The sequence below is a fragment of the Stegostoma tigrinum genome, chromosome 38, assembly GCF_030684315.1.
Source record: "Stegostoma tigrinum isolate sSteTig4 chromosome 38, sSteTig4.hap1, whole genome shotgun sequence".
NCBI classification, from domain to species: domain Eukaryota; kingdom Metazoa; phylum Chordata; class Chondrichthyes; order Orectolobiformes; family Stegostomatidae; genus Stegostoma; species Stegostoma tigrinum.
In genome coordinates, this window is record NC_081391.1 from 25,757,505 (window position 1) to 25,781,826 (window position 24,322).

General features: G+C 43.4%; 1 protein-coding gene across 8 annotated transcripts in view; it reads right to left on the reverse strand.

Moving 5' to 3' along the window:
- LOC125447138 (CCR4-NOT transcription complex subunit 3-like) overlaps positions 1-22,614 on the reverse strand; it is a 77,683-nt gene extending 55,069 nt beyond the window's left edge. For 3 of the 8 annotated variants that reach the window (XM_048521289.1, XM_048521288.1, XM_048521282.1), the window contains exon 1: positions 22,549-22,614. The gene's annotated coding sequence lies outside the window, so the exon portion shown is untranslated. Of the gene's footprint in view, positions 1-396; positions 461-20,912; positions 21,054-22,445; positions 22,529-22,548 lie in introns of those variants that run through there. The other 5 variants (XM_059640485.1, XM_048521284.1, XM_048521286.2 and 2 more) reach the window with 5 other exon arrangements.
- Between the last annotated feature and the right edge of the window lie 1,708 nt (positions 22,615-24,322).

Below are 24,322 nucleotides of genomic sequence, written 5' to 3' on the forward strand. Positions count from 1 at the left end.
CAACCTTCTAAACTGCTACTGTGAATTGGTGGTGGAGACAATAAATGTTGAAGATGACAGACTAATGCGCTAATCAGGCAGGCTGATTTGGCTTGGACCGTCTTGAGCTTCTTGAGAGTTGTTGGAACTGCACACACACAGGCATGTGGAAGGGCATTCCATTGCACCTGAATTATACCTTGTTGATGTGGATGGCATTGGGGTGACAGATGAATTACTCTGCAGAATCTTTAGCTTCTGACCAGCTCTTGTAGACACAATATTTATGGCAGGTCCAATTCAGGTTTGGATCAAAGGCACCTCCCAAGATGTTGAGAGTGAGGGATTCAGCAATGATAATGCCAGTGAATGTCAAAAGTGATGGTTAGATTCACGTTCATTGGAGGTGGTCATTACCTGGTTAGCGGCGCGGATTTTATTAGTCAATTATCAGCCCAAAGCCTGAATGAGGTCCAGGTCTCTGCATTGGGGGACAGGACAAAAGGAATTAAGTGAGCTTGAATCCTTTTTGGTATTTATAATGAAATCTTTCCAAACTATTTGTTAGTGTAATATATGTTTTATTCTGTTATAAGTATGCTTATGAGTGTATTCAGTAACTAGTCTCCGCAATGTTAAAAAAACAGAGTCTGTGAGGTCCCATTTCACTCTGAGATCTGACTTATCTAATATTAATAAATCCGCATTACTCCCAGGAATCAGACCTACCAGTGAATCAGAAAAAACACAATATGTCAGAGATTCCTTGTTACGATATCAGGAATTAAATTTCTGAAAGTATAATTTTTCTAAAGTGACTGCCAATTTACTACCTTAAAATATACACTGACATAAAATGGCAGTGACTTAAAACATATCAATGGGATTTTGCTTCTCAAATGCTACCATAATTGCAGTCTGGCTAGACATATAGTCTTAATCTCAGAATGTTCAGACCTGAACCAATGAAATATGGTTCACTGCATATCACCTCACTTTGCTGGACAGTTGCCATCACTGACAAATTTGATTGGGAGGACAGAAGAATAGTATGATACATTGGACACAGTACAAGTTGCACCCATTTAGCTCATCATGGTTCTACCAGTTTTTGAAAGAACCATGCATTTAGTCCCACAACCCTGTCCTTTCTCTTCATTGAACCCCTGTATCAACTTTCTTCACTTGCGCTACGCTAAGAAGAACAATCCAATTTCCACACACATTCAAGTACCAGACATTACTTAAATAAATTTCCTTTGCAACCTCCATCAGGCTTCACACATTGGCGGTACCCAGAAATGGACATAATACTCCAGCTAAAACTAAATCAAAAATTTATAAAGGTTTACTATAGCTTCCAAGTTCCACAAGTTTTTGTTTCAGACAGCTATGTCAACTTGTGCTACCAACCTCAAAGATTTATATACATAACCCAAGTCTCTCTATGTCTCCTTCCCTTCTTAAAATCATAATGTCTAGCTTACACCATCTCTCATTCTTCCAATCACTAAATATCACTTCATAAACCCCTGTGCTGAATTTCATCTACAAACTTTGTACTGATGCCCCGTAAACCCAAGTCCAGTCATCAGGCCATGAGAAATATCAAAAAGAGCTATAGCTCTAACACCAAATCTTGGGAAACATCACTGTTTACCTTCAATCAATATCAGCCAGATAACGATCAACAAACTCCTCCACTACTACATCAAAGAAAAATCTACAGGAATCCGATTAGACAACAGTCACTATCAATGAATCCAGTTAAACTAACAACATAAACAATTGTATCAATTAACTGTGCAAATCTGTGCTTGCAAATATCAGGCTTTTTATCCACATTTGTCACTAAATACAAGCGTAAACTTTCTATTCAGAACATTTCCTGAGCTTTTATTTTCTATTTCTTTCACACTACAGGGCTATATGATTGTTGCGCTTGGTGGGAGAGACCAGATGTCTTTGGCAGACAGTCAAGTGAAAGGTGCAAGAATGTGCGATGCAGAGATAAAGCGATCACTAATGAATTTAGCAGTACAGAAATCAGTGAAATGAAACCTAATACAATGCTCTAACCAGACTGGGTTCTCCGCAGGAAAGCTGTAAATAATTGTCATTCACAATGAACATAATGTTGTCCAGAAATTTAAATTGCAACACTTTCCTGCAATATCATGAGTATATTTTAAAGCAATTAAACATTCTGTCTCTACAATACTGTGTTACTATTCACACTAGCTCAACATAATAAAATTAAGTGATATGTATTAGAAGCATTATCATTGAATGATTAAACATAGTTCCCTGAATAATGAGATTGTAAGAAGTGATTTCATTATCTTGCCAAGAACAAATCTGTTGAAGCCTGTAGCATCTTGGAGAGAGATGTTGATGTAGGCCAATTATCAGGTGTATTATCATACAACCGTGTAAATTAAAAAGCAATCGGCGTATTCTCCTCAGGGTCTACCATTTGCCACAGCCTGTTATATCGGGAGGTTTATGGGTATACTATACAGGACAATGGATCAACACACTGCATGCTCTGCTTCCCTTGCATTGCTTTATTCAATAGCAGAGTACTGCTGCTCAAAGATATAGCAAGAACTGCAGATGCTGAAGTCAGAATCAATGCATTGTGGAGCTGGAGGAACACTGCAGGTCAAGCATCATCAGAGGAGCAGGAAAGTTGACATTTTGGGTCAGGACCCTTCATCAAAAATGTGGGGGGGAGAAGGGAGCTCAGAAATGAACAGAAAGAGGAGAGGTGGGGCTGGGGGAAGGCAGGTAGGAGGTAGTGGGAATTGGACAGTCAGAAAGGTGGGGGCAGATAGGTGGAAAAAATTATGGTTAGGTTGTGTCAAGTCAAGGAGGCAGGGTTGAGAGGGAGGGCTGGACATGGAGTGAGGCTGGGTGTGGAGAGATTTTGAATTCCATGTTGAGGCCACTGGACAGTAGGCTCCCGAGGTGAAAAATGAGGTGCATTTCCTCTGGCATATGTGAGGCCTTATTGTGACACTGGAGGAGGTCCAGGATGGACATCCCACCAAGGAAGTGAGAGGGGCTGTTAAAGTGGTTGGCAAGTGGAAGGCATCATTGATTATAACATATAGAGTGCAGGTGCTTCACAAATCGGTCACTGAGTCTGCGCTTGGTCTCACTGATGTAGAGGAGACCACACTGGGAACAAGAGATATAGTAGACCATATTGGAGGATGTACAGGTAAGCCTCTGTCAGACATGGAACATTTGTCTTGGGCCTTAGATGGAGATGAGAGAGGTGATGTAGGGGCGGGTGCAGCACCTCCTGCGGTTGCAGGGAAAGGTGTCGTGTGTGGTGGGATTGGTGGGGAGTGTGGAGCAGACACGGGAATTGCAGAGTTAGCCGTCCCTACAAAAGGCAGATAGGGGTGGGAAGGGAAATATCTCTTTGGTGGTGGGGTCAGATTGCAGGTGGCAGAGGATGATGCACTGGATGTGGAGGTTGGTGAGATGATATGTGAGGATCAAGGAGACTCTGTCCTTATTTTTGGTGGGGGAAGGGGTTTTGAGGGCATAAGTGTGAGAAATGTAAGAGGTGCAGTTGAGGGCATTGTGGATCAATGAAGGGGGGAAGTCGCAGTCCTTGAAATAGGAGGACATCTGGGAGTGGAATGCTCCATCTCGGGAGCAGATGTGGCAGAGGTGGAAGAATTAGGAGTAAGGGATTACATTCTTGCAGGAGGGTGGGTGAGAGGAGGGGTAGTCAAGGTAGCTATGGAGTTGATGGATTTGAATTAGATGGCAGGGCTGAGACAGTAACTGGATTAGGAAACAGAGAAGTTCAGGAAGGGGAGGGTGGTATCAGAGATGGTCCAAGTGAATTTGAGATTGGGGTGAAAGGTGTCAGTTACCATTTATCACTCCTCAGCCTATTGACCCAAGTGATGAGCATCTTTTTGTAGCCTTTGATAAATTTCTTCACTGTCAATTATACTACTAGGTTAAGTACAGAAACCTGGACAGTGTTTTCTATTAACCTAAGTCCATCAGGCAGGCCAACTGAGTGATTTGATTAAATTTTTAACTTTTGTGATGACTTCAGGAGTATTAGCGCTCAAGTACCACCGTACTTACCAAAGTGGGTTATGACCATGTGCCTCTTCAAAAACACAACCAACCACAGCAAACAAAACTCTCCCAATAATACAGAATCACAAAAAAATTCATATACTCTTCTGAATTACCCACAGCTCTTAGTGGAACATAATCCTCACCTTACAAACTGACAACTGTCCACCTTTCCATGGGCTACCTCCTAAGTGACAACAAGCATCACTAACCACAACCTAGTAAGTGACCTCAATAGTGAAGTTCCAGGTTTCAACTTTCTAAGGAAATTCTAGACAACTCTTAACAACATTGAGGATGGGGCCAGGGATGTCGTGGAATATATTAATAGCTCAAACAGCGATGGTAGCCATTAAGTCACGCCAGTTTACAAAGACAGAGCTCAATTACCTGAGAGTTCCACTCTGATGACATCACAACCAGTCACACAACAGCTGAAGCTGTTGAGTGGATCGACCTCAAACCACAACTGTTTTCTCAACCTACAAATTAAACGTCAGTCACCATTCCATTTGGTCCCATCCTATTCCATTTCATTTTTATCTTTGGGTCCTCCAAAGATGCCCTGGCCATTTAGCCCCACCATCTCAGTGCAGCAGATTTCAATTTAATCTGCTGCTTACTTTTTAGGGCTTTTTTGGACTTTTTCAACCTGCCAAAATGGCTCAGAAGAGGGTGTTTCGAACTAACCAGATTGGGACATTTAAATAAACATTTGTTCTGAGTATTTTTTCCAGTCAATAAACAAGCAGAAAGACACTGAATTGAATGTCAATTGCCTGTGACACATGGGCATGAGTTACAGCCCACTTAATAGTATGTGAGCCCAGTAATATTGTACTAGAAGTCCTGACAACTATCTTACATTTTAAAAAAATCTTAATCACAGAATTCTGGAAGTACACACTGACATTCGACAAAACTTACAACAAATTGTTTTCAAGTTTAAGCATTTTCAGATTTAAAACATCATTTTACGTTACCTTTTTCCTGGTACTTAATTCCATTTCTGTCTTTATGAAGTTGTTGCATTTCTTGTACTTTATTGAAGTACAACAAAAATTCTTCAAGTATTAAAACAAGATTGCTAACTTGTCACTATTTCAAAATATGCACTGCTTAAGCATTGTTTTAACACAACATACATGAGTTATGTACGATTAATTAATATTCAAATTACAAGTTTGCACTTTCAATTCCTTGTTTGTAAAGCAGTCTGGCCTGTGATTTGGATGTGAAACCTCTGGCTGATGGACAATTGGAGGCAACTACTTCAACTTAATCCACAGTTATACTAATCAGAAAATTCCATGTTTAGCAAAATCTTTTTGTATGATGGTAAAGTGTGAGTATGCAAGTACATCTGAAACTACTGCAAACTTTGCCAAGATAATTTTTTTCAGGTCGGGGAAGGAAAAGCTGGAGTAATGAGAAATCCTTTTCCTTCAAAGCTCACACTGACTGAGAGAAATTTCTAGATCTAAGACTGTATTTGATGGGGTAAACATCAGGAACAAGAGGCCATTGAGTACATCTAATGTATTTAAGTAAAAAGGTCTGTCTGTATTTACATGCCACTTTCTTCTGCAATTCCAGAACACCTGCAAACCCACCACACTGTACAAATGGAATGTGAATTATTCAGCTGTAAGTCAGCAGTTTTCTTCACAAGCATATATTTATGGCTGCCTTTGCACTGTTAGGTGTTTTACAATTATCAGCTTTTCTTGGAGGTGTTCGTGCTTTTAATTAATGTGGAGTCCACTTTCAACAGATCTCCGGCATTCAGTTAAAAACAACACTGTTAAGAGTCTGGTTACACATGTAAGGTAATCAACCTGAAGGTAATCTAACTTCAGCAGCTGACTTAATTACACGTTTTAACACGGATCCAGTAACACACATCGTCCAATAATCTTGCAGTAAATGCCAGCATTTTCTCCACATGAACCATTTGGTCCAAAGCACCGAAAATAAACTGCATTATTTCTACTCACATAATATCCTTAACCCTGTTCCAGCAACAAAGTTTAACAAAATATTCATACTGTAATCACATGCGTACATTTTCCTTTCTAATTCACTTTTATTCTTTAGTGATGATGGCCACTAGAACCTGGTTAGACACACAACTGTTGGTACAATTTGGCCCACTGCAAGCTTATGTTCTTAACTGCATACCTATTTTCCCTCCCTTGATCTCACAGACCTGATTCCTTGCAAGCTCATAGTTCCATAGCTACTACGAATCAACCAAAATCTGAATGAAATCTCTCCTGTTAACAATTATTATGGATGTGAGTTTGCTCGCTGAGCTGGAAGGTTAGTTTTCAGATGTTTCGTCACCATTCTAGGTAACATCATCAGTGAGCCTCCGACGAAGCGCTGGTGTTATGTCCCGCTTTTCTGTTTATCTGGTTAGGTTTCCTTGGGTTGGATGTCATTTCCTGCGTTGGTGATGTCATTTCCTGTTCTTTTTCTCAGGGGATGGTAGATTGGCTCCAAGTCAATGTGTTTGTTGATGGAATTCCGGTTGGAATGCCATGCTTCTAGGGATTCTCGTGCATGTCTCTGTTTGGCTTGTCCTAGGATGGATGTGTTGTCCCAATCAAAGTGGTGTCCTCTTTATCTGTATGTAAGGATACGAGTGATAGTGGGTCATGTCGTTTTGAGGCTAGTTGATGTTCATGTATCCTGGTGGCTAGCTTCCTGCCAGTTTGTCCAATGTACTGTTTGTCACAGTTCTTGCAAGGTATTTTGTAGATGACGTTCGTTTTATTTGTTGTCTGTATAGGGTCTTTTAAGTTCATTAGCTGTAAAGACCCTATACAGACAACAAATAAAACGAACGTCATCTACAAAATACCTTGCAAGAACTGTGACAAACACTACATTGGACAAACTGGCAGGAAGCTAGCCACCAGGATACATGAACATCAACTAGCCACAAAACGACATGACCCACTATCACTCGTATCCTTACATACAGATGAGGAAGGACACCACTTTGATTGGGACAACACATCCATCCTAGGACAAGCCAAACAGAGACATGCACGAGAATTCCTAGAAGCATGGCATTCCAACCGGAATTCCATCAACAAACACATTGACTTGGAGCCAATCTACCATCCCCTGAGAAAAAGAACAGGAAATGACATCACCAACCCAAGGAAACCTAACCAGATAAATAGAAAAGCGGGACATAACACCATCGCTTTGTTGGAGGCTCACTGATGATGTTACATCGAATGGTGACAAAACGTCTGAAAACTAACCTTCCAGCTCAGCAAGCAAACTCAAATCCAGAACCTCAACCTGAGCTACAAATCTTCTCAAAACTCGCTAACAATTATTATTTAATCATGAGAATAACACATTCCAGTCCTCACCTGATTTTCATTTATTTCCAAACCTCCTGAACAATATGCAATTGAAAGGGGAAATGATAAACTGCCGAGTATTTATACACTCATTGAGGGCTACAGCATAGAGAAAGGTCCTTCAGCCTATTCAGTGTGTCAATCAAAAACAATCACCTAACTATTCTAATCCCATCTTGCAGTACTTAAGCAAGCCTTAGCAAACTTTGTTTCTCCAATTCTTCTCCCAGGTGAAGTAGCTATTGCTCAAGGTGATTCTCTGCTCTGCACTGATTAAAGAGCATTCATGTGAAGAAGTCCACGTATATTTCAAAGCTAATGTCAGATGAGTGAAACACATCAATGTCTGAACTATCAGTCTCCACCTACAAAGCAGTCTCCTGTTGGAAAGTCAGGTTAATTTGCACAGATTGGCTTTTCCTCAATTGCAAGCAAGGTAATGTGCATTTATTGCTCCAGCTCAACTCCAGGGGGAATTTCCCTGTAAACAAATGCAGCCTCCAGTTTTCTTCCTGTCTGCAACTTCTTGCAACAAAGAATTTGAAAAAAACCGAAAACCAAGCCTTCCCATGGCCAGACCCTCCTCCCAACAATAAAACCCCGCATCCCTAACCTACTCCCTGTCCAGGTCCCCCTTACCATAATGAGACCTCTTTCCCCCATGCAGATTCACCCCCCTCCATGGTAGCTTCCAGCCTCAATGAAAATTGCATAATGCCCACATTAAAAGTATTCCTCAGTCAAACATGTAAAAGGAGTGCAGGAAAATTGTTCATGTGTGTCTTTCATGATTTTAAGAATTGTTCGCTCTTGAAAGCTGAAAATATCTCGTCCCCTCAGTCCCAAGCTAACATATAAGGCTTCACAAACCTCAAATACATGGGACATCTAACAATAGCCTGTGTCGGCAGATCATTGAATTTATGTTACTACAATCTGTATAGAAACAAATATAGTTTCTATATACTGAAATATATTTTTCAAAGAGTCACTTCAAGTGAAAACACTTCTAGTCAATCACATTCCTTTCTCCATTAATAAAATGCAAAAATCATACAAAACAGGAGCTCTCTGTATTGGACTTCCAAGTCACTCATTGTCAATGCTGGCATACCACACATACAAACACAACTGCATTCCCGATATACCACACATACACACCATGTCAATGCCAGCATATCTCACATACACACTGCATTTCCCAGGTGGACAACAACGACCCCGAACCCCACCCCGAGTCAATACTAGGCACGCGCACACACACAGAATGCCACTTCACCACGTATGCATTGTCAATGCCAGTATACCTCTATCTCACACACATTCAATTCCGGTATACAACACACACAGTCACAATGGTAATCACAGTGTATGGTATACGTGCAGACAATATCAATCTAGTCCTACTATAGATACACATCATGTCAATGCCAGTACATCACTCATTTTCTATTGTCAATCCTAGTGGAGCACACATGCATTCAAACACGGGAGATCACACCGTTTTACTGTCAATTCTCATTTACTAACACACACTTGCATTGCCCAATATTGTTCAGTAATCACAATATATCCCATATTCACATTATCAATCCTGGAATATCATACAATACCTGTCAATCATAGTTAATGAACACAGAGTCTCTGGAGTTTAGAAGGATGAGGGGAAGGATCTCATTGAAACTTAAAGAATACTGAGAGGCTGTGACAGAGTGAACATGGAGAAGATATTTCTACTCTGAGGTTGTGTCCTCAGATGAAGGCAGAACTGAGATGAGGAATTTCTTCAGCCCGGGGGTGATGAATCTGTGAAATTCATTGCTACAGAAGGCTTTGGAGGCTAAATCATGGAACTCAGTTAAAACACCGACAGATAGGTTCTTGATTAATGAGATTGAAGGTTATGGAGAGAAAGCAGGAAAATGAGGCTAAGAAACATATCAGCAATGATCAAACGGTGCAGCAGGCTCTATGCGCAGAAAATGGCCTACTTTTTCTCCTATACTTTGTGGTCAATCCTGACACGTCCCACACTGTCAATGCTGGTATTTTATGCACACTTTCATGATCAATTCTGGCACATCTGACACACTGTTAATCCTGGCATGCTAACATATTTGTATTGTCGTTTAATTTCATTTGCTCCAACCCTTCACAATCACAACAGGTTTATAATGTTCCCATTCCCTCGGGTTCTATCAAATGCTCAGACATTTTCCAAAATCCCAAAAGAAACAAACAATTTTTATTGATAACAAGGTGTAGAGCTGGACGAACGCAGTAGGCCAAATAGCATCAGAGGAGCAGAAAGGTGACATTTCGGGTCGAGACCCTTCTTCAGAAAAGGGGAAGGGGAAGGGGATTCTGAAATAAATAGGGAGAGAGGGGGAGGTGGATAGAAGATGGATAAAGGAGAAGATAGGTGGAGAGGGGACAGACAAGACAAAGAGGCGGGGTGGGAGCCAGTAAAGATGAACGTAGGTGGGAATTTAGGGAGGGGATAGGTCGGTCTCGGGAGGACGGACAGGTTAAGGAGGCGGGATGAGGCTAGTGCGTAGAAGATGGGGGTGGGGCTTGAGGTGGGAGGAATGGTTAGGGACACAGGGACAAGCTGGGCTGGTTTTGGGATACGGTCGGGGAAGGGGAGATTTTGAACCTTGTGAAGTCCACATTGATATGCTTGGGCTGCAAGGTACCCAAGTGAAATTTGAGATAACGTTCCTGCAGCCTTTGGGTGGCATCACTGTGGCAATGCAGGAGACCCAGGGTGGATATGATGTCCAAGGAGTGGGCGGGAGAGTTGAAATGGTTCGTGATTGGGAGGTGCAGTTGTTGGTTGTGAACCAAGCGTAGGTGTTCCATAAAGCGGCCCCCAAGCCTCCGCTTGGTTTCCCCGATGTAGAGGAATTTTTATACTTGATTTTTGCTTTTAAAATGGACAATCCCTTTCCTATTCATTCAGCTTGGATACAACATCACACTGTACACTTTCCATTGCTCAGAATAAGGAGTCTGGGAAATTATACAGAAATACATCAAGCATTTCCACATTCTGAACTGGATGAACACCACAAACCAATACAGAAATTAATTGAAAGAAATGGGCGTGTGATTGAAACACATTTCTGGCTATAATAAAATTTACCCACATATATACAAGTAAACAGCAAAGTTCCACATTTATACAATGATCCAGCAGGTAAACTCAGCTTATTCTGGACTTCCTACCAAAAAGATCTGGATAGTTTATCGTATAATGTTACCAAGAGGTTCATTCCCTGTTCAGCTTGCAACTTTAGTAGAACATTAGTAATCGAGCCCTTTCTCCCTTGTCACAGTGATCACAAAGCCCTCATCAATAAGGAATCATCACTTGTCTATTTTGATTTAAAGACATTGGGCAACATGGGTTACAGAGACATTGGGCGACACGACTCAGACAGACATGATACAACATGGGTTACAGAAACAGAGGTGACAAGAGTAACCAAGACATAGGGTGATACAGGGTGCAAAGACATTGGTTGACGTGGTGGAACAGCACCTAACCTTCATTTCTGAGTCTTTGTTCAAATGCAAACTGAACTGGGAACCTTTATCTTTAAAGAAACAAAGTAACATGGTGAAAACCCTTCTCTCTCTTCTGGCTGTAAAGATCGGTTTATAACAGCTCAAACATAATCATACTGAACTTGGACATGAATAACATACCAAAAACATAGGGGATTACAGGTCCTAACAGGAAGAACAAATTGAAAGAAACTATAATTAGTTGTGAAAAAGTGTTGGGAAAACAAAGAGAATTGAAAGCAGATAAATCCCCATGGTCTGATATGTTTCAATCCAAAGTATTTAAGGAAGTGGCCTGAGAAATAGCATGGGGGGGGGGGGCGAGTATTTATCTTCTGAAATTCTGCAACAGTTCCTACGGATTGCAGGGTGTCTAATGTAACCCCACTATGTAAGGAGGAAAGCAGAGAGAAACAGACAATCACAAATCAGTTAGTATGACATCGGTAGTGGGAAAAATGCTAGAGTTCATTATAAAAGATATGATGGCGGAGCAATTGGAAGATAGTGACAAGATTAGACCGAAGCAGTACAGAATTATGAAGGGGAAGCCGTGCTTGACAAATCTGCTGGAACCTTTCAAGGACACAACTAGGAGAGCGGGTAAGAGGAAGCCAATGGATGTAGTCTACTTAGATTTTCAAAACGCTTCCCATAAGGATCCACATAAGAAACTGATATAAAATTAAAGCCATGGGATTGTGTTGCGAACTGGTTGGCAGAGGAAAAACACAGAGTAAGAATAAACGGGTTTTTTTTACAAGAGGCAGGCGATGGCTGGTGGAGTACTGCAGGGATTATTGCTTGGCCCCTAGCTATTCACATTATATGTTAATGATTTAGATGAGGAAACCATATGTCGTATTTCCAACTTTGAAGATGACACAAAGCTGGGTTAGGTGGTGCTCTGTGAGGAGGATGCAGAGATGCTTCAGTGAGATTTGGATCATCTAAGTAAGTGGGTAAAAGTATGGCGGATGCAGTATAATAAAGATAAAATGTGAGGGTATCCACTTTGGAAGCAAAAGCAGGCAGGCAGATTATCATCTAATGGATATCTTGGGAAAGGGGGATATGTAACAACACCTGAGTATCCACGTTCACCAATCACTGAATGTATGTAACAAAAACAGAAATTGCTGGTCTGGCAGCACCTGTGGAGAGAAATTAACATTAATGTATCGGGTTAAGTGATCTTGCACTCAACCCAAAACATTAACTCTGACATCTCTCAACAGATGCTTCCAGGCTTACTGAGCTTTTCCAGTAATTTCTGTTTTCTTTCATATTTACAGCATCTGTAGTTCTTTTCGCTGAAACCAAGCATACGGGTGCAGCAGGTGATGAAAAAAGCAAATGGTATGTTGGCCTTCATACAGGATTTGAGTACAACAGCCAGGATGTTTTGCTGCAATTGTATTGGGGTTTGGTGACACCACATCTGGAGTATTGTGTGCAGTTTTGGCCTCCTTATCTAAAGATGTGTTCTAGCTATTGAGGGTGTGCAAAGAAGGTTTAGGCAAACCGATTCCTTAGATGACAGGACTGGCAGTTGAAGAGACTGGACTGGTTATGACTGCATTCACTAGAGTTTAGAAGAACAAGGATGGGGATGGAACATCATAGAAACCAATGAAATTCTAACAGGATTAGACAAGGCAGTTTCAGGGAGGATGTTCTCAAGATCAGGGAGTCCAGAACCAAGGGTCACAGACTAAGGATTGGGATAGGTCTTTTACGTCAGAAATAAGGAAGAATTTCTTCACCTAGAGTGTGGTGAACCTGTAGAATTCTCTACCACAGGAAAGTGTTGAAGCCAAAATACTGACGAGTTGCAAGAAAAATGTAAATATAGTTCTTTGGATTAAAGATATCAAAGGATATGGGAAAGCAGCATCAGGAGATCAAGTTGAATGGCAAAGCAGACTGAATGGCCTATACCTGCTTCTATATTCTGTGTATCTATGGTGTTCAGAATTGAATAAAATGATTACTCATTTGGAGAGATCTCAGTGGTGGTGGCTTGAGAAATAGAACATTATACCATGACAATATTGTATTGTAAGTCTGAAGCACATTATCTTAACTGATGTTCCAGTGAAATACAAAGGAAGTAATGTTAAACATGAAATGGAGGCCAGCTTCCTGGACCAGCAACTCAAACAGATGACAAAGATCATACAGTGCTATTTGTAGACCAGGGACTTCTTCCACTGTCCTGACTATCATTTCCCCATTTCAACAATGCCAAAAAACACACAACTGATCTTTCACTGCAATGCTGTTTATAGGTCCTAGATATGCACAATCTGACTGCTATCCTTACTGTTATAAAGTGCTTAAGAGCATTCTGAAAATTGGATTTCGATGTTATTTGTTGTTTGGTTATTTCAACGTACTGGTTGATGACATGACCAACAGTATTCTTTTGTTGTAGTGAGATAGTGAGCAGATTAAGCAACGTATGCAGACATTTACAAGTAGCAAACTAATGTTTCTCCTCCAATATTCAGACCACCACGAAGGTTTTTAACAGCCCAGTTTCTTCCAAATTACAATACCTGTGACGAATGAACTCTACTAACGTGTTACCGTTACTGCGGTAGCCCTGAAATGGTCCTAATGACAACAGCACATAACAACCACTGGGAATATGGTAATCTACCTCACCTAAACCTCTCTGCAGTTTCTGACACAGACGATCATATCAATCACCTGCTCCACTATGCTGCACGGTGAGACCTCACACTTGGTTCCATTTTTCTCAATCCGATTTTACCCAGAAAATCTTTAGCAATAGCCATCTTCAATTTATTCACAGGCCATACCCTAGCCTCAGTTCAGCCATCGCTAAAGATCTCTTCTAGGTCTATATTATCCCTCACACTAAACAATGCCATTCCCTAAACTCACCCTTGCATTTCATCAAAAATTCTGCTGTTTTTATCTTGCGCTACACCATGCCTGCTCACAAATCATTACCGTCTCTGTTAAGGAACAATAGCTGTCAGTTTCCCAAAGCTTTAGGGTTCTCATTCTCACGTGTAAATGCGAGGTTTTGCACTTTGGAAAAAAGAATACAGGCATGGACTATTTTCTAAACGGTGAGAAAATTCGTAAAGTAGAAGTACAAAGGGATCTGGGAGTGTTGGTCCAGGATTCTCTAAAAGTTAACTTGCAGGTAGAGTCCTTGATTAAGAAAGCGAATGTAATGCTGTCGTTTATCTCTAGAGGGTTGGAATATAAAAGCAGTGATGTGCTTCTGAGACTTCATAAAGCTCTAGTTAGGCCCCATTTAGAATACTGTGTCCAATTTTGGGCACCAAACCTCAGGAAGGACATACTGGCGCTGGAGCGTGTCCAGCGGAGATTCACGCGGATGATCCCTTAAATGTTAGGTTTAACGTACAACGAACAGCTATGGATCCTGGGATTGTATTCACTAGAGTTTAGAAGGTTGAGGGAAGATCTAATAGAAAATTACAAGATAATGTATGGCTTAGAAAGGATGGACACTGGGAAGTTGTTTCCGTTAGGCGGGGAGACTAGGACCCGTGGGCACAGCCTTAGAATTAGAGGGGGTAGATTTAAAATGGAAATGAGGAGATATTTCTTCAGCCAGAGTGTGGTGGGATTGTGGAATTCATTGCCACAGAGCACAGTGGAGGCCGGGACGTTAGATGCCTTCAAGGCAGAGATTGATAAATTCTTGATCTCACAAGGAATTGAGGGCTACGGGGAAAGTGCAGGGAAGTGGAGTTGAAATGCCCATCAGCCATGATTTAAATGACGGAGTGGATTCAATGGGCTAAATGGCCTTACTTCTACTCCTATGTCTTATTGTCTTAAATCCCTTCACAGTTTTGACCTCTCCCATCTGTAATCTTCAGAACTCTTGAACATTCCATACTGTTCCTTCACAGGTTGAGGCGACAAACACTGTGACTCATTTTTAAAACCCCTTCCCTATTCAACCCTCTCTATTCAGGCCCTGTAAACCCATCATTTTCATGAAGCTTTCGACCACCTCTCCGAAAGTTAATCTCCTCTTTATTGTGCCATCCATTCTTGCCTGATTTCACCTCCAAGAAGCATGTCTGCACTGTCTGAATGCAGACTGTTGATAGCAGAAGGGCAGAAATACAAGATGCTGCATTTTTGAATTCACAAATCTTAACCACATTCCACTCTTCTACCTCTCTGTATCTTTACTGCACTCAACTGAAGAGTCATTTCACATTATTTCTTCATTTGTCCTGCATGAGCAGAATGAAATTTGACTTCCAATCATGCAGACTGTGCTTTTTTGCTGATTCTCAGTCTGATCAAAATTGTTAAGTTCTGATGTTTCACTATTTTTAAATTGAAATTGTTAAAATTTGCATAAAATCAAGGCCAAAAAGTGAAGTTAGTGTGATGAATATATTGGTCATGAGCTTCCTGTTACCAAGATTCTAGAAACACATACACAATCTCCAACAAGATTACCTGAACTTCAGTCAGTCTAATTTACAATGGATTACATCTGGTTGCAATGTGGCCTGCTGTCCACTGGGGAGGTGAAATGGAGACTGGACAACTGTTTTGCAAAACACCTATGTTCTGTCTGCCAAAATGGGCCCAAGATGATTGCAGACTAGAGCTCCTGAGCCCGGGCGTCACCCACTCCATCTGCTTTTGCTTTCTTTTTTCCTCTTTTCTCACATCTTTTTTGCCTTTACTTACCTCTTCTTTGAAGAACTCGGTCATGGAGATGGCATCGGTGAGTGAACCCAGTGCAGATTCATGGCGGTCAGCAAGTGGGTCCAGCAGAGACTTGACGTGAGCCCAGTGCTTCTGCATCGACATGGCGGCCCTAGCACTAACCCATGACTATGCGGCGGAAGCAGGTTTGGGTTTCCGGTAGCCATCTGCAACCCCTGCAGATTCATGGAAGCAATGGCAGAGGCAGGTGTGAGCCCCATGCAAGACCCAGTTACACTGGCAGAAGCTGAATCACAAGGTGGGACCAAAGCGGATTCACGGCAGCAGAATTGAATTTGGGCCAAGTGAGCGGCATCAGTGGCAGCTGCACTGGCAAGGTCTAGCAAGGACTCCTGTGGGGAGGGCACTGGTGGAAGCTGGAAGGCAACTGAAGACTGGCGACTCGATCCAGCGGTTGTGCAGTGGGAGGCTTGTGGCTGACCACCAGGACCATGGCAGTGCACTTAATAAGGACTGTAAAGTTGAACACCATTCCTTTATTTTCTGCATTTGTTATAATTTTTGTGTTTTAAATTGGCACAGGAGAATAGCGACACTGTACAACACTTTTCACTGTATACTGCAACACAATTCGTGACAATAAATAAATTAATAAACAACAGAGCGCTTCCTACTGCCTGCCACTTCAACCCACCATCATGTACTCTGGCCAACATTTCTGCCTCAGATTTGCTATAGCGCCCCAGCAAAAATCAGCACAAGCTGAAAGAAGAGCATCTCATTTTCTGGTTTTGGACCCTGCAGCTTTCAGGACTTAATAATATTGAATTCAATAATTCAAGGGCCTGAAAATCTTCTCCAATGTCTTCAACCAAACAGTACACAGCAGACTTTGTCATCACACATGGGCTGCTCCTACAAACAAGCCAATGTCAGCCACTAATGGTCCCCATGGACAGCTGCTGATTTTCCCAAGCTGACTTTTAAAAATTCTTTTGTCTGCCCAACCGTTTTTCTCTCTAGAAGCGGACCAGGTGAAGGGGAGACTGGGGTGGAAATTGGAAGTGAAATAGATAAACTTTTCCAATTCCAGACAAGAGAGGGAAGCAGCACCAATCGGTTCACCAATACACTGCAGAAACATTTGTGAGATGGGGCCAGAGTAGGACTGGAACAAAGAATGTGCCATGTAACCCACGAAGAGACAGACATAGCTGAGGCTCATGCAAGTACCTATGTTCAGGTCTAAGGGGTGACCAAAGTGAGGGGAGTGAAAAAAAAACTGTTCAGGGAGAGGACACACTTGGTCAGGCGGAGGACGTTGGTGGTGGTGGATGGAGCAGTTCAGGCCTGTTTTCCAGGAAGAGACTGAAAGCCCTGAGACCATCCTGATGGGAGACAGACGTGTAAATTGATTGTACGTCCATGGTAAAGAAGAGGTGGCTAGAGTCCTCGAGCTGGAAATTCTGAAACTGATATAAGTGGGAAGGGATTGGACAAGGAAAGACAACTTCAAGTCAAAGCAGGAAGAGAAGAATTCCGTGCGGCAAGAGCAAGCAGAAACAGAGCCCTGCATATAATGCATTTGAAAAAAAGAAATTTTATACCGCACTTTTCATAGCCACTAAACATTTCAAAGTGATCTATAACCAATGAGTACTTCTGAGCGTAATTCCTGTTTGGTGCAATGTAGGAAATGCAGCAGCCAATGTGCGCACAGCAAGATTCCACAACCAATGTAATCATGTTCAAATAATTTGTTATATTGTGACAGTAACTGAGACATAAGTACGGATCAGAACATTAAGGTGAACTTCTCTGCTCCTCTTCAAAATAATACCATGGGATCTTTTACATTAATCTGAATGGGCAGATGGAGCATGGGTTTAAAATTTTATCTGAAGGACGACAGTGCAGCACTCTCTCTGTTCGATGAAGAATCAGAGTATTTACTCTTGTGCTCAAATCCTGGAGTGGGACTTGAACTCTCAAACCCTGCACCTCCCAGACAAGAATGCTTACCATTGACCTTTGGCTAAAAATGGTAAAGAATGTAAAAAGAGATCTTACGTTGCAAAATCCTTGAGCAGTAAGATGGGAGTAGCAGCTGCTACATAACCCATCCATGTACATCTCTTGTAAGGTGTACATACATTTACACTGCACTCTAAGCAGTGCCAAAAGCACAGTGGTGCTGTAAAACAAGTATTCATTTTAAGCACTAACATGGTACCTAAACAGTAAGTTAATTCGATGGTGGTACGGGAAGATACTGTGGGAAAGATGAGACAATATATCAAAATATAACACAGTTTCCAAATAATCAAAACAACTCTTCCAGAACAGACAAAAGTCACTTATTTGCTTACTTCAGGTTTGAAGTGAGGGATCCTCCAAATAATTCAAGAAATATTCCCACTTCACAAACACATCAGCACAGTTCAATGGAATTGAGAATTCCCCTTAGAAGTAACTAGCATGATGCATATTCTGCTGGTAACAAACAAGGTTTAGGTTTGTGACAGTGCTCATGCATAGTAGGATCCAGGTTAGATTTGTGCTCAAGTGTATTCAGGGACAAAATATTTCATACGACCTAACCTCCCAAGGAAACTTGATAGCTGCAAGCAATCCTTCAGTGCCTCATGCTAAAGCAATGCTAACCTTCATTCCCACAAGATGCTAGGCATGAACAAATCTTTGTCTCATTCACTCAGACATCAGTGCTTCCACTTCCATTTTCTCCTCCACTTCAATTTACTGCCATTCTTTTTCTTAATTTTTCACCCCTTTTAACATCTTTATTTACAGCACCCAACTTATCTTCAACTTGATTTGTTCTCGAAATGTTAACGTCACTATAAGCATTCATTGTCCATCCCTAATTGCCCTTGAGAAGTTGGCATGAGCTGAATTCTAGAACTGCTGTAGTCCATCTGAAGCAACATGTGCAGTTCTGTTAAGCAGGGAGTTCCAGATTTTTGATTCAGCAACAGTGAAAGCAAGGTGGTGTGTATGCCTGCTGCCCCTATTCCAGATGGTAAAGATCATGAGTTTGGAGACTCTGTCAAGAGTCGTGGTGAAATGTTACAGTGTATCTTGTGGACAGCAAATACTGCAGCCAATGCTGGAAGAAATTAATGTTTAAGTGCTGGATAGAGTGGCAGTTGTCAATTCTCCTTAGTAAACGTGCCTGGTAAATAAATCTTCAATCACCACCATTACCATTCATCATAATTCCCACCAGACAAACCTTCATCAGGTGTTCCTCCATTTGAGGATGACATTTATGTAAAGTTTTCATTTCACTTCACAACCCTTAGATCTTTGGACAGATGGGACAGGATGAGCAGCAGGAGCAAAGATATTGCAACATAGGAAATGTGGTTGTCAATGTGTGCACAGCAAGATCTCAAAGTGCTGAACTAATCATTTTTAGGTTTGAGGCTGAGAGAGGTGTCACGGAATTTATTACAGTATGAGTAAATCACAGTCCTGGTTTGTTCCTTTTCTTCCCTTCAACACAACTTGGCCTCAACATCTGATACAGTGAGAGATTAATTTCACCATGCAGTGTTTGGTAGAAATCTCCACCCAGTCCTGGCGATCAATGCTGCTATTCTTCAAGAGAGTTTCCAAGTCTCCTTGAAGCATTTTCCTCCACCTCACCAGGAAGACAGCTTCCAGTCACTCAGACAGTACGTCCAGTCTCTGTAAAATTATTCTGCGAGTGTCTTAACTCAATGTTGTGGAACTGGCTTCAAGGAGGACATGGCATTCGTTCAACAATCCTGCCATTGAACTTGGAGGATGTGCAGAGAGATTGCTGACAGAATTTCTTTTACATTTTTGACTGTCACTAATATGTAATCTGAATCTCACTGCAGTATGGGGATTTGGTGAATACAATTGCCCTCTATACTAGGACTTCTGTTAACTTGTGGAGGTATTTGCTGTCAGCATGCTTGCTGTAATTTGTAGTGGCCTGAAATGACACATCTGCTCCTATGTTGGATTTCTTTATCAAAGGTGGCCTTCTGAGAGAGGTGAGATATGCTCAACATATTCCACAGTATCTCCTTCAGCACATTTGGAAGGGTTTTGTGAGTTTTGTTTTCGAAACACTCAAGGTCAAACCAATTTTCCATGTGCAAAACTGAAAAGATTCAGAGCGACCTGCAAACTTCGTGCAGAGTGAGCAGCTATACAACAATCATCTACAAACTGTAAATCATGTGTGTCTATGGTAGATATTTCAGTTTGGGGCAGAGGTGTTTAGGGTTAGAGAGTTTGCCATTTCTTTCAGATCTCCCACTCAAGACAGTTGCAGTTGTATCATCATGAAACAGCTGCTAGATTGTGAAGAAGTTTGTTGGACATCTTAATCCCTGGAACATAATCCACAGATCCTCCTGATTTTTACTGAAGCAAATATTTTGGTCAGATCAATGTGTGCAATGAGGGAGTTCCAGTATTGTTGACATTTTTCTTCAAATAAACAGTAAACTCATCTTTAAGCTGTGCTAATGTCTGTAGCAAACAAGGCTCCTTTTCACTACTTCAGTAAACAATCACTTTACCAAATAACACTACGTAAGCACAACTCACTTTACTGAATATTATTAATTAAACACAAATATCACACCAGATAAAAGACCAAAGAGTGAATTTGTTTATGTAGTACTTCAGGAAGTCCCATCTACAGCTAATGAGATGGTATTGTTTTGAAGTGCAGTCACTAATGTAATGTATAAAAAACAGTAGTCAGTTTGCACACATCAGGATCCCATAAATTGTGCTCAAACAAATTAACAGAACCTTTGTAATTTTTAGATATGTGAATAGTGCAATGGAATATTTTACTCTGCGCACACGTGTGTGTGCGTGTACATGTGTGTACCAAATCACAGCTCTCACTGACATATGCTACGTGCAATCACAAATCCATGGATTAGATGACTGGGAAGTGAAATGAACGGCAAAGTGTCCACCTCTGCCCCTGAAAATGGCATATATTTTTCTCAATTCAAAAACACTCTAGGACAGTCATCCCTTGCCCTACTCTGGAGAATTCTGTGATAATAAGAGAAAATATTCTCTTGATTTGAAAAACCTCAATATAACAATGAGAGACTGGCATTGTTTTTGAAGAAGTGTCCCGACCTGAAACGTCAACTTTTCTGCTCCTCTGATGCTGCCTGTGTTCCTCCAGCTCCACACTGTGTTATCTCTGACTCCAGCATCGGCAGTTCTTACTACCTCTAAGAGACTGGCATTAAAAGATTCACACCGTCAAGTTGGTCACTGAGCACAAAACAGAATGCCACAGATTAGCACTCTGTGCCTTCCATCACCATCACACCCAGTTCCCACCATTATGCACTTCAGTGTAGAATCAGCAGAAACTGAGAGTCTCCTCTGAATATTCTTGCACACAAATCACCACTTGTGTGTTGTACAAAATCTAAGTGGTATCAGTTTCTGTGCTGATTCACAGGCCTCCCTTCCCCATGATGGAATCATAAACAATCAAATCTAAATCTTGCTTCTCAAAGACGGGTCAGTTCCGTAAAGCTAACCACTGTCTGCTGCAAGAATTACAAAACTGAGAGAAAAATACCAATTTCACCTTGTATGTTAAGATGTCAACAAAGGTTGTTGCGCAGTAGCAGGGGCATATCTGAGAACTTTGAGAGGCCCAAGGAGTGTTACAGGGTCAAGCCTTCTGAATACCGTAAAAGGAGGAGTGAAGGATAGTGGTACTGAACAGCACAATTCATTATCACTTGTGGGGCCTGTGCTGTGTAGTTTTTGTAAGGTTTCATAGGTATATGTTGTATTCCAATTTACTGAACCAAATCATAAAGTTCCTAGCTACTCATTACATTTGACAAGAAGGGACTTGTTTATGAAACACTGGTGCTAATGCACAGAATGGATTTTATCAACTTTGATCTGCCTGTAATAGCAACCTGCAGTCTAGAAAGTAATGATTTTTGCAATGAAAGACACTGGGATCTCTCCAGACAGCAAGATGTGATGTGAATGTACGGGCTGCCAATGTTCCTTTGTCAACAGCTTCCCTCAAGCAGCCAGCACGAGTGCGCAAACTGCACAAAGACAGACCTTCAGACCCCAGGTGCAGAGCCAGGGCACTCTCTACTCCCCTGCCCCTCAGCCCCCAACCCCCAGTTCTTACTCCAAGAGCCCGAGGGTCTGTCGCTCATCGGCATAAAGCAAAACAAAGTGCCTGAGCTACACGGCACCGAGGCAGAGCCGAGGGTGGTCCGGGGGAAGGTGGGTACAGAAGTGGCCGATTTCGGGTCATTTTGGTTCGGGGGCCGGGGCCTTCCTTTTTGTTGCTGGTGTTTTTGCAGCACGGATCCCGTGCCGTTACCGCCTGAGGACGGAACGGTGGGACCCCTCCATCGGCGGTGCTCACGGTAACAATAACCCCACATTCGAAGGCACCGTTGCCAAGGCGACACCATTCTGGCATAAAGGGCTGAATCGTGTGGCTCACACTAAGGATCCAGAGGCACACGGTAGTGGAGTCAATGCCAAGCCCCAGGCCTACAGCTTGGCCTTTCTCCTTCTGCCCCCGCTCCTCCCCCCCAACCCCTCAAACTGACCAGGGCCCAGGCCCCAGGCTCTGCCATTCTCTCTGCTCGAGAGCCCCGTTTGGGCAGCACTGACCTGCGACCAATCAGCCAGGCTCGGGCACAAGGGGACCACCAGGGTGCAGAAAGAATTGGAACCGCGAAGAAGCGAGGCCCCGGGTGGCCGCGTCGGAACTTACCGAGCGAGAGAAGCCGGATCCGGGGCCACGGCGGAGACACGGTCACAAAATGGCGGCGGGCTTGCAGTAAGGGGAACGCGCGACACCACCGGCCACCGGGGGAACTGCAACCTGCCCTCACATCCGCCCCCCGCGGCCACCGGGGGAACTGCAATCTGACCTCACACACGTCCCCCGCGGCCACCGGGGGAACTGCAACCTGACCTCACACCAGCTCCCCCCGCGGCCGCAGGGGGAACTGCAACCTGACCTCACACCCGCCCCCCGCGGCAACCGGGAGAACTGCAACCTGACCTCACACCCGCTCCCCCCGCGGCCGCAGGGGGAACTGCAACCTGACCTCACACCCGCCCCCCGCGGCCAACGGGAGAACTGCAACCTGACCTCACACCCGCCCCCCGCGGCCACCGGGGGAACTGCAACCTGACGTCACACCCGCCCCCAGCGGCAACGAGGGGAACTGCAACGAGACCCCACACCCGCCCCCCGCGGCAACGAGGGGAACTGCAACCTGACCTCACACCCGCCCCCCGCGGCCACCACGGGAACTGCAACCTGACCTCACACCCGCCCCCCGCGGCCAACGGGAGAACTGCAACCTGACCTCACACCCGCTCCCCCCGCGGCCGCAGGGGGAACTGCAATCTGACCTCACACCCGCCCCCCGCGGCCAACGGGAGAACTGCAACCTGACCTCACACCCGCCCCCCGCGGCCACCGGGGGAACTGCAACCTGACGTCACACCCGCCTTCCGCGGCAACGAGGGGAACTGCAACCTGACCTCACACCCGCCCCCCGCGGCCACCACGGGAACTGCAACCTGACCTCACACCCGCGACCTCAGGGTAACTGCAGCCCTCCTCGCAGCCGCCCCCCGCGGAAATGGAGGGAACTGCAGTCCGTCTCTCGCCTGCCATCGAGCGGACAGTCAGGGAACTGTAGCCTAACGTTATATTGGGAGCCCACCAGCTTGGCAAGTTGGTGAACACCTTCCACCCCGGTCTCTCAGGCACCTCCCTCGGCTTTCTTAACTTCTCTGTTTCTATTTCAGGTGAAAGTTTACAGACCGACACAGACTCCCATAGCTACCCTGACTCCACCTCTTCCCACCCTGTATCCTGCAAAAACTCCATCCTGTTTTCCCAATTCCTCCGTCTCTGTTGCATCTGCTCCGTTGAGAAGATGTTCCACTCCGAAGGATCCTGGATGTCCGACCTTTGCCCCCTTCTGTCATCCAGACAGCCCCCCACCGCACCTCCTCCACTTCACACTCCACAGCTCTTAACCACCACTACCCCTCCCTCCAAAATAATAAAGATAGGGTCCTCCTTGTCCTCACTTTCCACCCCACCAGCCTCCACATCCAATGTATCATCCTCAAACACTTCCACCAACTCCAATTAGACCCGGATCATCTTCCATTCCCCACCCCTTTCTGCCTTCCATAAGGACCATTCCCTTCGCAATTCCTTAATTCACGCCACTCTCCCCACTAACCACTCCATCCCATCCAGTACCTTCCCCTGTAACTGTAAAAGATATAACACCTGCCCACACCCCACCTCCATCCAGGGCCCGAAACAGCCCGTCCAGGTGAGATAGAGCTTCACCTGCATCTCCTGCAAAATAGCCGACTGCATCTGGTGTTCCTGGTGTGGTCCCCTCTACGTCAGTGAGACCAAACATAGATTAGGTGACTGTTTCGCTGAGCATTTCTGCCTGGCCTGTAACAGCCAGCCTCACTTTCCAGCCACCACCCATTTCAACTCCCCC